Source organism: Apus apus, chromosome 2 (assembly GCF_020740795.1).
Source record: "Apus apus isolate bApuApu2 chromosome 2, bApuApu2.pri.cur, whole genome shotgun sequence".
NCBI lineage: Eukaryota > Metazoa > Chordata > Aves > Apodiformes > Apodidae > Apus > Apus apus.
Window position 1 is genome coordinate 31926689 of NC_067283.1, and position 17155 is coordinate 31943843.

The window sequence follows — 17155 nt, forward strand, 5'->3', positions numbered from 1 at the left end:
AAGCTTTCAAGAATGTGTAGTTAAGTTTTGATGTTATCATTCAGGTTTCAGCTATCCCTCTGAAATACTCCGTTGTTCTCTTTGGCCTCAGGAAAACATAAGTATGTTGCATTCTACTTACATTACTAAGTAACTTTTTAAAGAACAGGAAATGGAAAGTAAAGATGTCATTAACAAGTGAATTAAAGGATCCAGTTTAAAACTATTTGCAGTATTTCTTATTTTTGCTAAACACAGAAAACTGTGAAAGTCTGTTAACTTAATTATTCTATGAACTGATTTAATTTAATTACCACCTCTCAAAAGCCTCTAAAACCAGTAATAGTTAAAAATCATGCTGGTTTGTCACTTGCTGTATGTAACCATACATACTCTGGAAGCACAGCTAGTTTCTTGGCTTTGGAGGTCCTATGGAAACACTTCTGGCTCCTTCACAGAGATTACAATACTATGAGTTATTAACAACTGCTATTCCTTCAAAATGGGTGTTGGAAGCACTCTATAAGGAACATCTTTTATTTAGCAGTTTCATTAAACAGTACAATTTTTCATATCTAGGTTCTGCATGTGTTTGAATGTCACCATAATACATACAGCACTGCAGAGCAAAAGCAAAGCCTCTATATACCCTGTTCTGCATGTAAACTACACGCTTGCTGCCCATCTTTGGGTACTTTTAATGTTTGCTAGGATGAAACAAAAACCTCAACTGTCAACATTTTTTAACAACTTAGGGAGTGGGAGCAACTGGGAATCTCAAAATGCCTGCTACCTATTTATATCCTTGTGAACTATAGCTGTGATCACGACTTTGTAAGTACAGGATACCTCCAAAGTATATTATTTTGTTTACCCTAATTTCTTCTTATCTTTCTACTAAATTAGACTTGTACTCACATCCAAGCTGCACACAAAAGTGACACTGGGTCTTTAACTGAGCAGCTTATCTGTTAGTGATGAAGGCCAAGATAAAGCCTTAGACTCCTGCACACTAGCTTGGCTTAGAGAGCACTTTCAACTCTGCATAGGATTTATTATGCTTTTCCCTAGGAAAGGCTCATGTCTCTGCCTGTTAAAAGCCAGAAGTCAGCTTTGCAGAGGGACAGATAGGAGTCATGTTTTTTGAGGGCAGAAGGTGGTGGTGGGGGACAGAAGTAGCAGTAGCATTAGCAGTAGTGAATGATTTACAATCTCAGAGTGAACTTCGAGGATAATAAAGCAAATGTGTTTTTTTTAAAAAAAACATAAAAGTCTTTGCATGTCTCAGAGTCACAGAGGCACAACCAAAAAAGAATTAAGCAAACAAAAAACCCCCAAACAACAACAGAAAACCCCAAACAAACAAAAAAAACCCCAAACCTGCTCTGTCCCAAATACTTGATTTTGGCAACATCTTACTGTTTAACCCTATTCCAGATACACATAGAAAATAGCTCATCTACTATCCACCCAGAAAGCAGACAAAGGATAGCAGTTTCCAGACAATCAAACCCGTGTCAAGTAGTGAAGTAGTTCTTCATTAGGAATTGACAATGAGGCACTTATGAATTACATGTTTCATAGAAAAAATAAAGTCAAAATTTAAGGACTAAGCACAGGCAGGGGAAAAATTCTTCTTAACTTTCAACATTAAAATGTCTCCTCTGGTCCAATGATGTGATAACAGAAGCTGTGCTGTCTTCACAGTATCAGGGCAAAGAATGCACTAAGGAACCCACCTGCAGAAAAAGGCCAGTGTTTTACTTGCTCACAGCTCTTAAAGTGCTTAAAATTAAAATTATCATGAACATTAACAACAGATTTTAGGCACTTGTATAAGCTGGATATGTTGCATACACGTAGGATGAGTTTTTGCTATTGCATACTAAAAATGATATAACTGTGTCTGACACTATGCCAGGACACAGTTTTGAACATCCAACTGCAGAACTGAATTGCCTGTCAGTATGCTACCTGGACACTGACATTTTATTTTTGACAAATGTGGACTGAAGATGTAGGGGCAAAACATCCAATGTGAACCTCGAAGTAAATTGAATGTGATACCCAGGCACATACAAGGTACCTTTACTCTTCTAATGTTCTGTTTTCAAGCAAACTGATGTGAGCATCTGGAGAAAGATAACAGGGGACACTGCAGTGTGCTGTGCTTTTGATGAGATAGGAGTCTAGAAAGGTCTTTTTCTATGAGCATGACAAACTTCTCCCTCAGAGGAAAGGAAGAAGACATCGGGAAGTTTGCACTGTCAGACAGACTTTTTAATATAGAACCACTTTGGTTTGGTGTTGGTTAACTTGGGGGGAGAGGGGAAACAAACAATAAAAACAAACAAATAATAAAACACACACATCCATGCCAAAAAATAAGTTAACATAGCAATACACACAGGGAGTTTGTTTTGCAATAACTATGACATTTGTTTTGTTTAAGCTTTGTAATAAACTATGACAGGCAAACTTTCAAAACACATAAACTATCCAAGAAGAAATCCCAGTTGCATACGGCATGAATGGGGGGCAGGAGGGGATGACAGGACTCAAGGCAGTTACTTGTTCTCTCTCTCCTAGGGAATACAAAGGGACGTTGATACCAAAAGGGCAGAAAAGATGGAAGATGGGTGACATGTGGCCAGCTCAACATGGAAAAAAAAATTAATAAAACAGGCAGCCACCTGTTTTAGGAAAACAATTCCATTAAATACAGTAGAAGAAAGTAAATCCACTTGGCAAGGACTCCTCTGGTTGTCATCAGAGAGTTAATAACTCTAAGCAAAGTCATTCTTCATTACACCCACAAATTACATTTTGCTCTACTTGACTGACCACATGACAGACACAGAGAATATGTAACAGCACAAATAGCACATTTGATATATTGTGATAATATTTACAAGGAAAGGCCAATACCTATTTTTTGTGTATTGATCTGTTTTGACTGAAGAACTTGTTTAATGGTCCTTGGCACTTTAGGAACATAGTGAAGAGTGTGTCAGAGAGTGAGTCTTAATCACAGGGACACTTTCCAAGGTATACTATAGAGAATGCACTTTTTCTTTGTTGCTTTTTACAGCAATTATAGTCCCCAAAATTTGGTCAGAACTCTTCTCCTGCATCAAGACATCATCACATCTAAAACATTTGTTCCTGTGCTGTTAATAATAGGCTGAGCTGCCCATTAAGTTACACCTCCCAGAATTTTAAAGTTATTTTTGACAATTTAATTTTGAAGGGAAGAAGGGAGGAGAATTCATAAAAATGTATTTTGTCCTCTAAAAGCCAGACTCTGTAGCTCTCATTGTATTGCAGACTCTCCCTTTACATAGCAATTACACATGCTCCTGGCAAGCGAAAAATCCTCTTATTTGTATCAAATGGGATTAATGTTTAAATTGATAGTTTCTCTATTAACAAAGGACATTTCAATCTCTGAATTGTGCTCTTAACTACTTCTTAATAATAGTATTGTTACCAGAGTGATTTTACTGAAATAATGACTGCCAGATCGACTCTACAATGGCTCCAGCTCTTCCTTCTGAGCCATCGTCACTGACTTCTGAGGGCAAAATTTGATGAAGCAGCTGAAAGAGCTGCCACTACTCAGGAGTAGCATGAGCAGCCAGTATACACAGATGGGTGCCTACCCATTCAAGAAATCTTCCTCACTCAGGCCTGTAACATCTTTCCATGCAATTTTCCATGAAGGAAGCACTCTGTGTTATTTCTTTGCATTTAATATGGCAGTGGTGAGAAGAGAAAGAAGGTATACAGCTATTGCTTCCTTACTTGTTATTTCATTCCCTAACACTGGTGCACTGGCTAAGACACTGTCAGAGGTGTGGAGGTAATTAGCATAGGACAGATAATGACGGGGTCATTGCCTCAAGCTCTGTAATAAGGAAGACTCTCCACTCAAGTCAGACTCAAAGGGGGAAAAAAAAAAATCCTAAATTATCGCAGAATCATAGAATGGTTTTGGTTGGAAGGGACCTTAAAGATCATCTAGATCCATCATGGATTTAACCCTTTTATACACAAAAAATAGTTTTATAGAAGACAGATCTTTATCTGCCCCAACAAATCTGGCTGATACCCTCAAAATAAAAATAGTGGCTGGAGTGGTGCATTTACAAGTTGCTCAGAAAGTCGGACTAAAACCCAGCTTACTAAATTCCCAAACAATGCTTCTAAGATAACCCTGCAGAAAATCTTCAGGAAAATTATTCAGAAATGCTGGGTATTATACTCTGTTAGTTCCAAATATGTGCCTAGGTTTCTATTTCATTTATTCTGTCTCAGCAGGCTTTACTATTTCTCACCACAGCTGAAGTTCCTGCCTTTCTATCAGAAGTGGAGGGTCGCAGATCAGTAACTTCTAGATATTACCGTAGCATTTCAATATATTGTCTCCAGCTTCCCCACTGTTGTGACCCTGTCCTCTTCCTCCCACCCTTAAAAAAAAAAAAGAAAAAAAAAAAAAAGAAAAAAGCCTTCACAACTTCAGTCAGGCCTGCACTCCTTCAAGAGCTTTACATGCAGTAAATTCATGTATTCATTTTCACTGATATAGCAGTCTCTGTAACACCTGCCCACTGTCCAGCCTTGTGAAGATTCTGATGTCAGTCCTTTGATTTGCCTCACCTTTCAGACCCTGAGGATGCTCACCTTCCAATTTCACGCAGATTGAGCAAACTCAGTATAATATACTATTAAATATCCACAAAGGCTGCGGTTCTTTCACCTAACTCACTTACTACACAGAAAAACCTTGGAAATAATTTATCATCCAAAACCACCTCTGCAGTCAGATAATGTTCCATTCACTAGAAGAATAATCACCTGGTACATGAAATGAAACTGCTACATAGGCTATTGTCAGACTACAGAATTAAGTTACAGAAAATTGATTTGAGACCATTAGGATATTTAAACATCATTCAAAACCACATTAATTTCACAGCTATTACTGTGAAAGGAAATTTTCATGCACTGCCTAGAGATAAGGTTTTTCTGACAGCCAGTCTTACAGGAAAACAGAGTAATGTCTCCCTGCTGGGGGGAGATACCAACAGTGTCCGATACATTGGCTAGAGCAGATTGAAAGGAATAGACAACCATCTAAATATTGCTAATCAGGCCAGGGTGGAAAGTCCCTGCAGGTAACAGAATAGGCTATTTCATTTAGCATCAATGCCTCCATGAACCTTAAATTCCTCTGATTACTTTGACTTTCCTTGTGAGGAATCTGAAGGCCCTAGCCACATGTTAGCTCAGAGAATTCAGCGTATTCATCAACACCTTCCAAATGCTAACACTAAAAAAACACTTTGTCTGGTTTCATCTTCATAAGCTTACTGTCCTTGCTCCATTTGTACAGAAACGTGGGAGGAGGCATTCACAGCTTTTCCAAAAGGTCATTGACTTTGATGATCAAAGCATTTCCTTAACCATCTCACCTCCTTGGTAGCAAGTCTTGAGTTTTGTGCCTTGAACTAGATCCTATCTCTCAAGATAATAAGGGTTCAAAATGTATACTGTGTTATGTGAAATACTGCAGAATCATATATGTAAAATTCTACTTTATATTTTTCTAACTACATTTGTTATTTTCTGGTTTATCTATAGAGACCAACATACACAACACATTTACAGTACTGTTAAAAGACTGTATAGATAAGCAGCTCACTCCTACCATCAGACGTGTATCCTTGCCATCACTCTCAAGGGTTCCTTGATTAAAGTATACAGTTGTCATAATGTGTAACAATTAATTTATAAATGTCAAATCAAATACACATCTTGATGTGTGATGGCAAGTTACTTTGCTTAAGATGTTTCTTCTTGGCTGTAGTGAGGCAGGTGATATAACTCCTGTTACATCTCTTTGCTACAGATGTGTAATCCTGGCTGTGCCATTTATTGGATGAGCTTTTCAGTCTCCCTTATGTGGCAATTATTCTTCTCTGCTTCCGGTCATTGATGATGACAAGCAGATATTTGCGGAACAGAGGATTGTCCAACAGAGAGCTCTCTACTACAAAACGGGAGAGAAAAGCATGAGGTATGAAAATCAAAACTCAAATTAAATATGTTCTGCTTCCAAAGCTTTATCTAAACTTTAATTTGGCAAACGTTCTTGGAGGTGCATGGTCCGAGTGTGGTCCAGCATGAAGTTATTTTAGGTTAGTTCCTGGCAGATCACAATCCAGGGTTATATCTGTACAGGCTGCTGCATCTGTAATAAGCAGAAACGTGTACAACTTTGTTCAAAACTTTAATAATCAGGATATAAAAAACTCCTATAACGTAGTGGGTTTTGGTTAGCTATTGTATAGCTATGTGAGATCCACCAGAAGTGAGAACTATTAGACAGCAGACCATCGGTAAGAACATGTAAAGATATTTGCCTAATTTGGTGTAAATTCTAACCTTCAGAACTTCAGGAGATTCCACTCAGCTCCACACCAAGCAAACAGCTGACAAATATAGCTAAAGAGTTTTTTCTGTTGTGAAAGTTAGTTTGGATAATTTTATTTTATTGTGCAAATTCATTTCATGTTGCCGATTTTGGCAAGATTTCACAATGGCAAGTCAGTATCTGTTGTTATCATTCAGTATGATGAATCGCTATCGTCTAGAACAGTAATTTTGTTTTAAAGTTCTTTAGAGATTAGCATGAAGAGCCCTAAGGCTTAACCTGTAATCCATATATGAACTTTTTGCCTGGAGGGAAAGAGTGAACTTCCGCTCCACTTGCTCCATATTAGGAGAGGGGTGATTTGCCATCAATGAAATATGTGGGTTTTTCAGCATCCCAGATCTACCTTTCCCAAGAGGGACGAGGCTTGAGACACACGGATTTTGGCAGCACAGGCATAGAACCTCAAAACCTTTCATGTTCTATAGTTGCCAGACTGTTTCAAAAGCACTAAATTTGATTTATTCATATATTTTCAAAGTCAAAAACACCAAAGCAATCATCTTTACTCTTCCTATGCAGAATCAAGGCCACAGACCAAGCTGTTACTGTGCCAAGTTGAATACTTTTTATTGAACTGAAGCCATCTGAAAAAAAAATATCCAATTTTAAGCCTGAGAGCTGATGTTTATATTCTGGTGGGACCCAAATCAGGGTTTTATTTTACTTTTTTATTTATATCCTGGTAGAACTAGAAGCAATAGCTAAACTTTTGTTCAAATACATACCAAGCACAGCCTGGTCACAAGGAGTTAATTGTTTAATGAGCAAGACAAGGAAGGGCAGGGATGGGGAAAAAATGGAGATAAGTTTACCAATGGAAGGACTAAAACAAAAAGGGACTGATAGCCACATTCCAGCATCTCCAACCCCTACTCTAAGAAGTGCATAAACATGTGCTAACCCCCTAAAAATCCTCCTCCAAACAACTTGTCCCAGGCCACTCAGGAAATCAGTGACAGAGCACAGCTTGTGCAAGTGCCTTGAGAAGAAAACTGCCACCAAGACCTGAGCTTTGAGAGTAACTGCATAAACATCCCAAGAACCCTTCTCTGTTCCAAAGTGTTCACACCCTGAAAGGCAATTAACTTGAGAGCAAGGCAGGTGTTCATCACACTTCCTGAGGGCCTTTGCCATTGCTAAGTTTGGCCTTGCTTTCCAGCTGTGAGCAGAAATCACATCAAAACCAGATACAAGTGAACTGTAGCTACATATAACAGGTTTTAAAAAATTACTGACATACAAACACACACTATTTTCTCTTTCCTCTGTTTTTGTTAAAATTACTGACCAGTAGCCAAAATTAGAAGTCTGAGATTATTTATTACTTTTAAAAAAAAAATTAAAAAAAAAATACAGTGATGATGAATGCAACTTCCATTAAGCTCAGAATTCAAGAAAATTCTCCTTCACTTTCTGCTGTCATACTACATGAAATGAGGAAAAGACTAGGGAAATTCTTACTTTTCTAGGGAGCAAGTCAGTAGTGCATACAGTACCTCCCGTCTCTGTGTTTTGTGCAATCATTACTGGTAAATAGTACAATCATTACTGGTAAAAATACACCAGAGAATTCCAAGGTGTGAATGGCTTTCTTACATATTTTCCAGATTAGTAGCACTTTTCTGCTCAGCCATATTAGGAGCCACCTGACAGCACAAGCCCAGGCAAGTTAACTGTGGGGGGGATCCAGATGGCAGGGCATAAGTACCTGTGCTCTGGCAGGCAAAAGGGTAACTCTGAGAGCCATTAAAGGCATATGTTGCTCTCTGCTGATGAGATGAAGAAATTATTTATGTTAGGATGATGCACACATTAAGCATTTGCAACTTGATTCATATATATACTTCAGAGTCCAAGTGCTTCAGAGTGCTCAGAAAAAACCCAATGCAGTTATCTCAGTGGAGAAGCCACTTTAGCTTCCCACAGTCTTCTCAGAACTATACGGAGTTCAGCTTGGAGGCTTTTACACTTGGTTCAATTAGTGTAACCCATGTCCTATGTACCACCTAGCTATAAGACTAGACAGCTTTGCTCCTTGTCAGTTTGGAAATTGAAGGGACAGGTTTGAATGTAGTTTTCCCATTTCTCACCCCTTAAGAAAGATATTATGAATATTTAATCAGAAGCTGCTTCTGCTGAGAACTGTTAGATGTTTTACTGGAAAACTAATGAGACTTTTACAAATGTATTTGTGATGTTACTCATTTCACTTGATGATTGTATATATCTTATTGGAAGCAAGTTAACAGTCTCAGTCCAGAGCTGAAGAACCAGGGTCAGCTCTAAAGAACAGAAAAAATTGTAAACAGGGAGAAGAAAGAAAGAAGAAAAAATAAAAAAATCACCGAGCAGAAGAACAAACTGGCATTAGTCATGTTTGTAGGAATATCATTTCACACAGAGCAACAGGTGACAATTTGTGCTGCAGGAATTAGGGCAGTACTATGAATAAATTCAAAATTCCTGTCTCCCTGCTGCATCACATCCCTCCCACCTTTACAGAGATCCTGTAAAATTAACACTAGTGGATCAGAGGGAGTGAACTCATGAAAAGGTTATCATCACATCATAGGCTTTTTCTTCAGGGCTCAGAGTTGGTGTTGCATGAGATCATGTAGGAATAAAAACAAACCACCTAAAACTCTTGCCAGCTGCCCTTCCCCTCCTCCCAGTTATTTCACACAAAGTCATTTCCTTTTAATTACATAGCTTAGTACATGTAGAAATACAGCTTATTCTCAATGTAAATACATACCCAAAGTTCAGTCCCAATTAGATCACAGGACAAAAATTAAGCTGTAGGATTTGCCACGGATTGGTCACAAGCTTTGAGTCTGCTGCTGAACCTTTCAGGTTTTTTACAGGTGTAGGCTCAGGTGGGAAACTCAAACCACTTCTCATCAAGTTGTTGCACAAATATTTTGTGATACAGCCCATTGCAGCCAGTAGAAAAAAGAGCTGTTTTCTTTAGCATGATCACAAGATTACTGGCACAATAGACAAGCAAGGCTGTTGGCAGTTTGTAAGTAAAGACGCAACATGAATTAATACCATTATATATAACTAGAGGTCAGTGAAGATTAAAGTATGAGCCAATACATTTTAGAATCAATTTAAGTACTTGTGAACTCTAATTTAGTGCAGAGAAGTATTATATGCCTCTATGAAGAAAGAGACAGATATGATAGAATCCATTCAGAGCAAGCTTGAAAAAGAACTAGGGTGAAATGTCCCAAGTTATTAAAGCATTAGACAAGATGAAAGATCATCTGCCACTCTTCTTGAAGCTAAGCCTGCTCTTGGGGATGCCATCTGACTGGGTAGCTGGCTGCCTGCCTGCTCCAGAAAGCAGCAGTCCTACATCTCCTTTGCATCAACAGTGGTGCTTATCTGGTCCCACAGGGAGCTGGCCCAGGCATGATGAGTCAGTGTTCACCTGTGCTGGCCTGTGGGAAATAATGGCAAGGTATGAGAAGTGGGACTGCCCCATTCAGCAGCAGGTAGCCATTACAGCCGCTTAAATGTAGTGCAAGAACTTACTAAAGTAAAATGGCAGCTCCCTTATCTCACAGGTGTGTCGAAAAGAGGAACACAGAGATTATTAAGTAGTCTGAGTCTCCAGGGAAGGCAGACTTCCTCCAATAATTCAAAAAGAGCCTTTCCCCATTGAGAAAGCTGAGGAAAATGGCAAAGAGATTCAACTATTTACATTTTTTATTCAAGATCTAAAAGAATCTCTTCTGAGCTGCCAGAATACTCTTTGGCTTTCCAGAGAATTTCAGCCTGCAGAGTCAACCACACAGCAAGAAGGCGGCAGCATTTGGGCATACATAACACAGCTTTCAACTAAATAATCAGCCAGCTTCTTCCTGAGTAGGCTGGCTTACAAGGTGAGGCCAGGAAGGAAAGGACTCTTACTGTTACAGAAATTAAGCAGTATATGCCTCCTGTAGACTTCCTTGAAAAGGATGTCTGGATACATCCAAACCCAAAAGCTTTTCTTCTCCACTATGAGAACACCAAACCAGAGCTCTAAGTGTCACTTGCTGCAAGCTATACAACTTCGTTTCAGTTTTCTGAAGTTTTCTGTAGTTGAAAGCCCTGATTCAACTTGCCCAGCACACCTCGGTAAGGAAGTGCTCCAGTGCCTGCACTCATTGAAGCTTACAATGGGTGCATTGAGTAAATTCTGGAGGGTGGGACGGGAAGGTGAGTGCAAAGTGATGTGACAGTGTTTGCTTATAAGTCAAAATTACTGAGATTACTAACACTAGAGCAGACTCTGAAGAAATATTGGAAAGCCTAACGAATTAAACAGCATAACATTATGTTTGCTCTAGATAAGAACTTGAAGGGGTTCTTCTGGGGGGTAGTTTCAAATTATTCACACATGTTGATTTCTAAACTATTTGTAGTTTCTTGGAAGTTTAAGCATGATCCTCTGTAGTTTGACAAGGAGGTTTGCTCAATGTGAAGAATGGCAAGTAAGATACTTGTCTGTTCTGAGAAGCAGATGAAAATACAGTAAAAGAAATATGTTTTCCGTTAATATTTGACCTCACCTTTACTCTGGAATTGGGTTTCTAAATAAAACCCTATCTACTCCTGAAAATACAGAGCTGAAGGAAACAAACTGGAAAGAACTCAAGAAAAAGGGTAAGAGATTACAGAAGGCTTCCATAGATGAAGTAGCTACAAAGACAGAAGGTCAAATGAGACTAAATTTTTGTGGTAGTAGCAGAGTATGGGAACATCAGGAAAGGGATGCTGCTGAAATAGCTCCTTTTCTCCTCTCCAGTCATGTTCCATTTCCCATTGTGGGGTCTGTGAGGTGACTTAGGATCCTATGCAGTATTTTATAGGAGAAGTAATTGAGGAGCCTATAGTTCCAGACAGAGCTATGCTTATGATTTTACAATTTTTTTGCAAGTATGCACCATAGTTTGGGGTGCAAAAGTTTGCCATACAGCAGCTGCTGCTACCATAAAGCTCAGATCTTCAAACAAGACAGCCTTTAGAGACCATCAGATGAGGCTGACTAACTAGATGTTCTGTCCAAAAAGCCAGTCTTTTGGCTTTTACAGCAACAGGATTTATATTTCTGCATTTTATGTGCTTTTTGGTGTTTCTTCCACTATTTTGTATTATATTATATTTCAAGGGAGGACTTCCCTGCAGGGACTCATGCCAAAGTTTGCAGTAGCATAAACACTTCTCAAGGAGCTTGAGTTTATCTGTTGTGGAAAATAGAGAGGAAAGGCATCCAACTTCAGAGGTAGAGAATTTCAAAGTTTTGCTTCCTTTGGATACCCTTCATAGAAATCTCTTAGGGACTGTCCACCAAACACAAATATTCCTAGGCCAGAAAGCTGAAATTTACTATGATAAAGAGTTAAAAGGAAGCTGAATAACAAAGAAGTGAGGAGTTGAATCCAATTAGCCATTCCCATAAGAGGGGGGAGGGGGAGAGACAATAAAACATTTTAAACCAAACATTTAAATGCTCAGTAAGCCTTCTATTGCAACATATAATTATCCTGTTGAACACATTCCCACAGGATATTGTTGTACTATATAGTTTAGTGAATACGATTCTAGGTATTCTTAAATTTTAATGTACCCAAGGTAAACACTATTTTACAGCTTCCAGCATGACAATAACCAGCTTGTACTTGTGTTGTACATCTCCCACCCAACACAAACACTATGCAACTGGTTTCAGTGTGTTAAGTTCTGTGTCGGAGCATTTTGTGTTAACCACTGTCAAAAACATGGTTTTGGGCTAGGGAAAGTGTTGTCACTTTGCACCTCCCAAGATCTACCCAATACAAATGATTCCCTCCCTCCTCAGGAGAATGGCAATTGCCATTTCATAGTAAAGGCAGTCAAAAATTATTCCCAAGCTGTTAAGATTTTGATCTGTCTCCTTAAAACCAAGAAATCTGTATCAAGGAAGAAGTATTATTAGCGGAGTTGTAATAACACATGGGAAGAGAACAAGAACTGTTTCTTTCCTGTCCTTCATTTAAATTATTCTATTTTTAAACAGCCTGGCTGGCTCTGCTCCTCATCTTCTAGCCATAAGTGGAGCTGGTTCAAGTCTGTCTGCATGATAGGTCTTCTCTCCATGAAGGTCTTGCCTCAATTTAGCAGGGAGATAGTACCTTTCAAGGATTATTTTAATAGAGAATAAATATTTTAACATTCAGAAATATATATGCTCTTTAAACTGAGTTTTTTTTCTGATTTCTAGTAGCTGCCTTGTTAGCAGGGAGGATTCTTTTGTGGTGTTCAGCACCCTACTGCATTGTCCTGATCCCCAACACACAAAGCCAGCAGCTACTCCATCTTATGCACACTGGAAGAGGAGTATTTCAGTACATATAGTGTTTCAATAAAACTCAACCAACCAACCCAACAAAACAACAACAACAACACAATTCCAAACCCCACACATGCACACACACATAACCACAGTGGCTTGTTTCACACTAAAAAAAAAAAAAAAAAAGCAGCCAGCCTAATATTGGTTGATTTTTGACCATGAGAGGTTTACCATTATTTATGCTCTCAGGAAAGGCAGTCACCAGCACTTAGCAAGCACCATGCTTTTCTCCACACATTCCAGACTACCTAGGGTACAGTATCGTGTAATTCAAAATGTACATGGGTTCTGCACCTTCTGCAGAGCCACTTAGGGCTAGCTGTGGCCAAAAAGAGGGTATCAGACTGCAGCATTAGTACCAGGTTAAAAGTTACTCTGGTAATTTACCCCTTCCAAAATGTTTTAAACAAAACCAGCAAAATATACTTGAAAGAAAAAAAAACAAAACAAAACAAAAGCAAACTCACCATTCTGGGAACTGAGAGCTCTGTCCTAAATCTAAATTGTGGCGTTGCTCAAGACATCAGCACTGTTGAGGAAGCACCTATTTTTGCTCTGGGTTTGAAACACGGCGGCGTGCTCAGGGCTTGGGTAGGTGCTGAGAGCACACCTGGTGTGCCTCTCTCCAGGTGCTGAGCAATGCCTGCTGGAACTTGCAGTCTAGCAGGGACCTGGCACCACTTGTTCAAACAGACAGGAGGGAGTGAAGGAACTACATTACCCATAATTACCTTCAGCTGTTTTATGATTACACCTGAAACCAAAAGAGGTGGTGTGGGAGTTTCACCTGAGGGGGGAGAGATAGGCACACACAGGAGAGAAGAAGGAATTGTGTGTTTTGTGTGTGCTGCTGAAAGATAGGGCTTTCTACTTTCACATGCCATGTTGCAGATTTATTGAAATTGCTGGGAAGGAGGCAAAGGGTGGCTTTCTGATAAAGCTCAGGGTAGAAATAATTTGTTTTACAGGCAATGAATACACTGACCAAAATTGACTGAACTTGTATGACCGGTTTGGGCATGTGCATGTGAGAGAAGCAGACAACTGGCTATGAGGAAACAAGTGAAGGAAGGGTGGCAATGGCTTAAGGAGACATCTACAGAGGAGGGAAAGCAGAGAGCAGGAGGGAAAGAGTTATTTTTGGCTCTATGAGCTTGAGGAAGTAGCAAATTTACCCAGACATTCTACTGCAGGTATTTTTCTCAAATATTTCACCATTTTCACAGAATCACAGAATTTTTTGAGTTGGAAGGGACCTTAAAGGTCATCGAGTTCCAACTCCCCTGCATGGGCAGGGACACCTTCCACTAGAACAGGCTTCTCAGAGGCACATCCAACCTGCCCTTGAACACCTCCAGGGATGGAGCCCCCACAACATCTCTGGGCAGCCTGTTCCAGTGTCTCGCTTTGTAGGATAAAGTTGATAAAGATTAGAGGGACAATTATTATAGCCACAGAGAGATAAGATAAATGGTCATTGCACCAGGAATGTCATCTGGAGAAGAGATGATTTGCCTTGTCCCGTTGCTATTTGCTGCCTGTGTTCTTGTGGCATTTAGGACTCCCAGCTGAAACACCCCTTTGATGAAAAGAGGCTTGACAGGCTTTTTAAGGCTGTCTCCAAAGAGCTGAAGTATAAATCAAACAGGCTAAAAAAACCAAAACAACTGGAGAAAGGCAGAATCAGGGTTGTTTATGGAGAAGATTATAGTGTCAATATTGGAGGGCAATTTCCACCAAATAAGCTACCAGGACTGGTAGCAAAGTGGGATGAATAGTTTCATCTGGAAAAAAAAAAAAAAAAAAAAAAAAAAAAAAAAAAAAAAAGTTGAAATTGTGTTAATGCTCTTTCAACTAAATGGTCAATCTATTGCAGCACCATTCAGTTCCCCCAGGGAACTGAACACTTCCCCCTCCACCTCCCATAATCCAGAAAGCAGCCTTTCCCACCTGACCAAAAGGGATTTTAGGGTGGGAATGTCTTCTATTTTGTATAGTAAAGTAAGGCATCAATTGTGACAAAGATGAAAAAATATGTATCCAATGGCCAAATGCTTTAACTGACTAGATAAATTGTTGAGGAAGCTCTGTCCTGCAGTCAGAAGCAAGAGGTTAGAGAGACACAGCAGGGTTATTCACTTTGTACTAAAACTATCTGTTACAGAAAAATTTCTACTCCTACTGCCTCTCTAAAGGTGTAGTTTAAAAATTCAAATCTGAAAGTAGAATATATAGGGCAGATAAAGCCTTGTCAGACACCAGGATGAGAAGAGAAACATTTCCAGAGACACTTAGTATCTTACTCAGAGCTATTAAGAAAGCAAGTATTTTTGTTATATATTTCATTTTTCTGGGTTTGTTGGGGGTTTTTTTGAGGTTGGTACTATCTATCATGTGTCTCTAATACCAATGACAATGACACCACAAACCAGCTGAAATTCATTGTTATACTATAGAATTTAATAATAAATTAAGATCTTGGTATCTTAAACTCTAAATTTCATCCCCTTTTCTGTCATCTCAGACTACTCCTTAAAATTTCCATTTAGATAAGATCTTTTTCCAGATTTCATTTCTCTGAATGGATCATTAGCTCATAACAGAAATGTTGGTTCACCACAGGAGTATTTTTGGAGGCAGATGTTTATGACAATCCTTTTTTTTTTTTTTTTTTTAAGTAGTGTTACTTTACCTTAAACAGCAAGACAGGGTTAGGCTGATGATTTTTAATATCCCTTTTCACAGGGATCTAATGTGCTTGTCAGCTGTTTGTCAGCTAGAAAATCACTATAGAGGATATTTTTATCTGGAGCTTTGTGGGACCCTGCAGGTGGGACCCTGGTGACCCACATATAGAATCTTCCAGATCTTAATTGACCTCTGGGCCTCAGAAAAGGTCTTGAGCATTAACATAGTCTGTCTGGGTTTTCTGTCCAAGGGCCACCAATTATTAATTCCCACATTTTTATTAAACTCTGCCACTCTGTCCTGTCTCATAACAGAATTTACCTTGAAGGCATCTCAAGTAGGTGCTTAGAAGATGGCACTGCATGCCCTGCTACCTCTCCAAAACTAGATCCGACCGGTCAGCTTTTGTTTCCAACCTCTGCTGAAACCCATCCTTCTGTAACAGCTTTTCTTTGAACATCATTTGATGAGACACTTCAGTTTTCTGCAGTTTGACTCATTTTGAAGGTAAAGTCTTCCAGAAAGCAGATCTAGACTGTTAGGTCTTAGGAATGCTAATTATTATGTGGACAGTTAATAAGCATTTTCACACGTTTAATTAACCACGCTGCTTGTGTACAGGGGAAACCCACATGCTGCACAGGCAGACAACAGCAAGAGCAGATGCTTGCAGGCTCATTTGGCAATATATTTTCCCCATTTTTAGTTTGCTAAACTCATTTCACTTCTCATTTGTAATTCTGAGATCAATGGAAATTGGGGAGGTATATTGTGGGACCAATAAGGTTAACTTTGAGATTGAAACTTTGGAAGCTGGTAACACATACGTACAGGAAGCCCTGGGTGAAATCCAGATAGAACAAGTTGGTCCACATGAATCCAGTGACTAGTGTAGCAAGAGCAGGAGAGCTGCTCTGCAGCAACCAGGGCTGCCAACTCCAGGGCACAACACCATGGGACACTCACCTCACTTTGGAAATGGGTGAATGCCACCAAGCCACATCCTCTGGCTTTTGCATCCTTACTGGTAGTGGTGGCAGGATCCTGGAAAGCTTAGGAGTGTAAACAGTCACATTCTGGCTTGACATAACGTAACATATATGGGAAGCTGCAGCTTCGTCTCCACTTTTCATTTGATTACAGTATGTGGTTTCCACTCCACTGATATTTTTCTCTTTTGTTTTATTTAGTTTTGTTTAAATATTCACGTATTTTGATGCCTAAACCTAGTAATGATTGCAGGGTCAAAGGACTCACTGTGGCTGTGTCAGTAAATACATTTTATTTGCCTGCAACAGATTGAGTAGCTGGGGCAGAATATGGCATACTTTTTTGGACCTGATCTTTGCTGCAGTTCTCATCAGAAGAATGATAAACACCAAAGCTTCAGTGCACATCACATATTGTTTTAATCCCATTTGTTTCTGTCATCCCTAAAGCTCATAAGAAAACTAATATGACCCCCCTGCTCATCAAATCATTAGAGAGGGGCACCATAAATGCTGGGCTACCTGACAGTTACTTGTAGAATGATTTCCAATTAAAGTTAACTGTGGCCACTACATCAAGATTTATGCATGTACATGTCAGCAGAAACAAAGGTA

The 17155-nt window shown here is 39.3% G+C and overlaps 1 protein-coding gene across 1 annotated transcript in view; it reads right to left on the reverse strand.

Moving 5' to 3' along the window:
- The window catches only part of MACC1 (MET transcriptional regulator MACC1), a 38663-nt gene that overhangs the window by 21111 nt on the left and 397 nt on the right, over positions 1-17155 (reverse strand). The window lies entirely within an intron of this gene.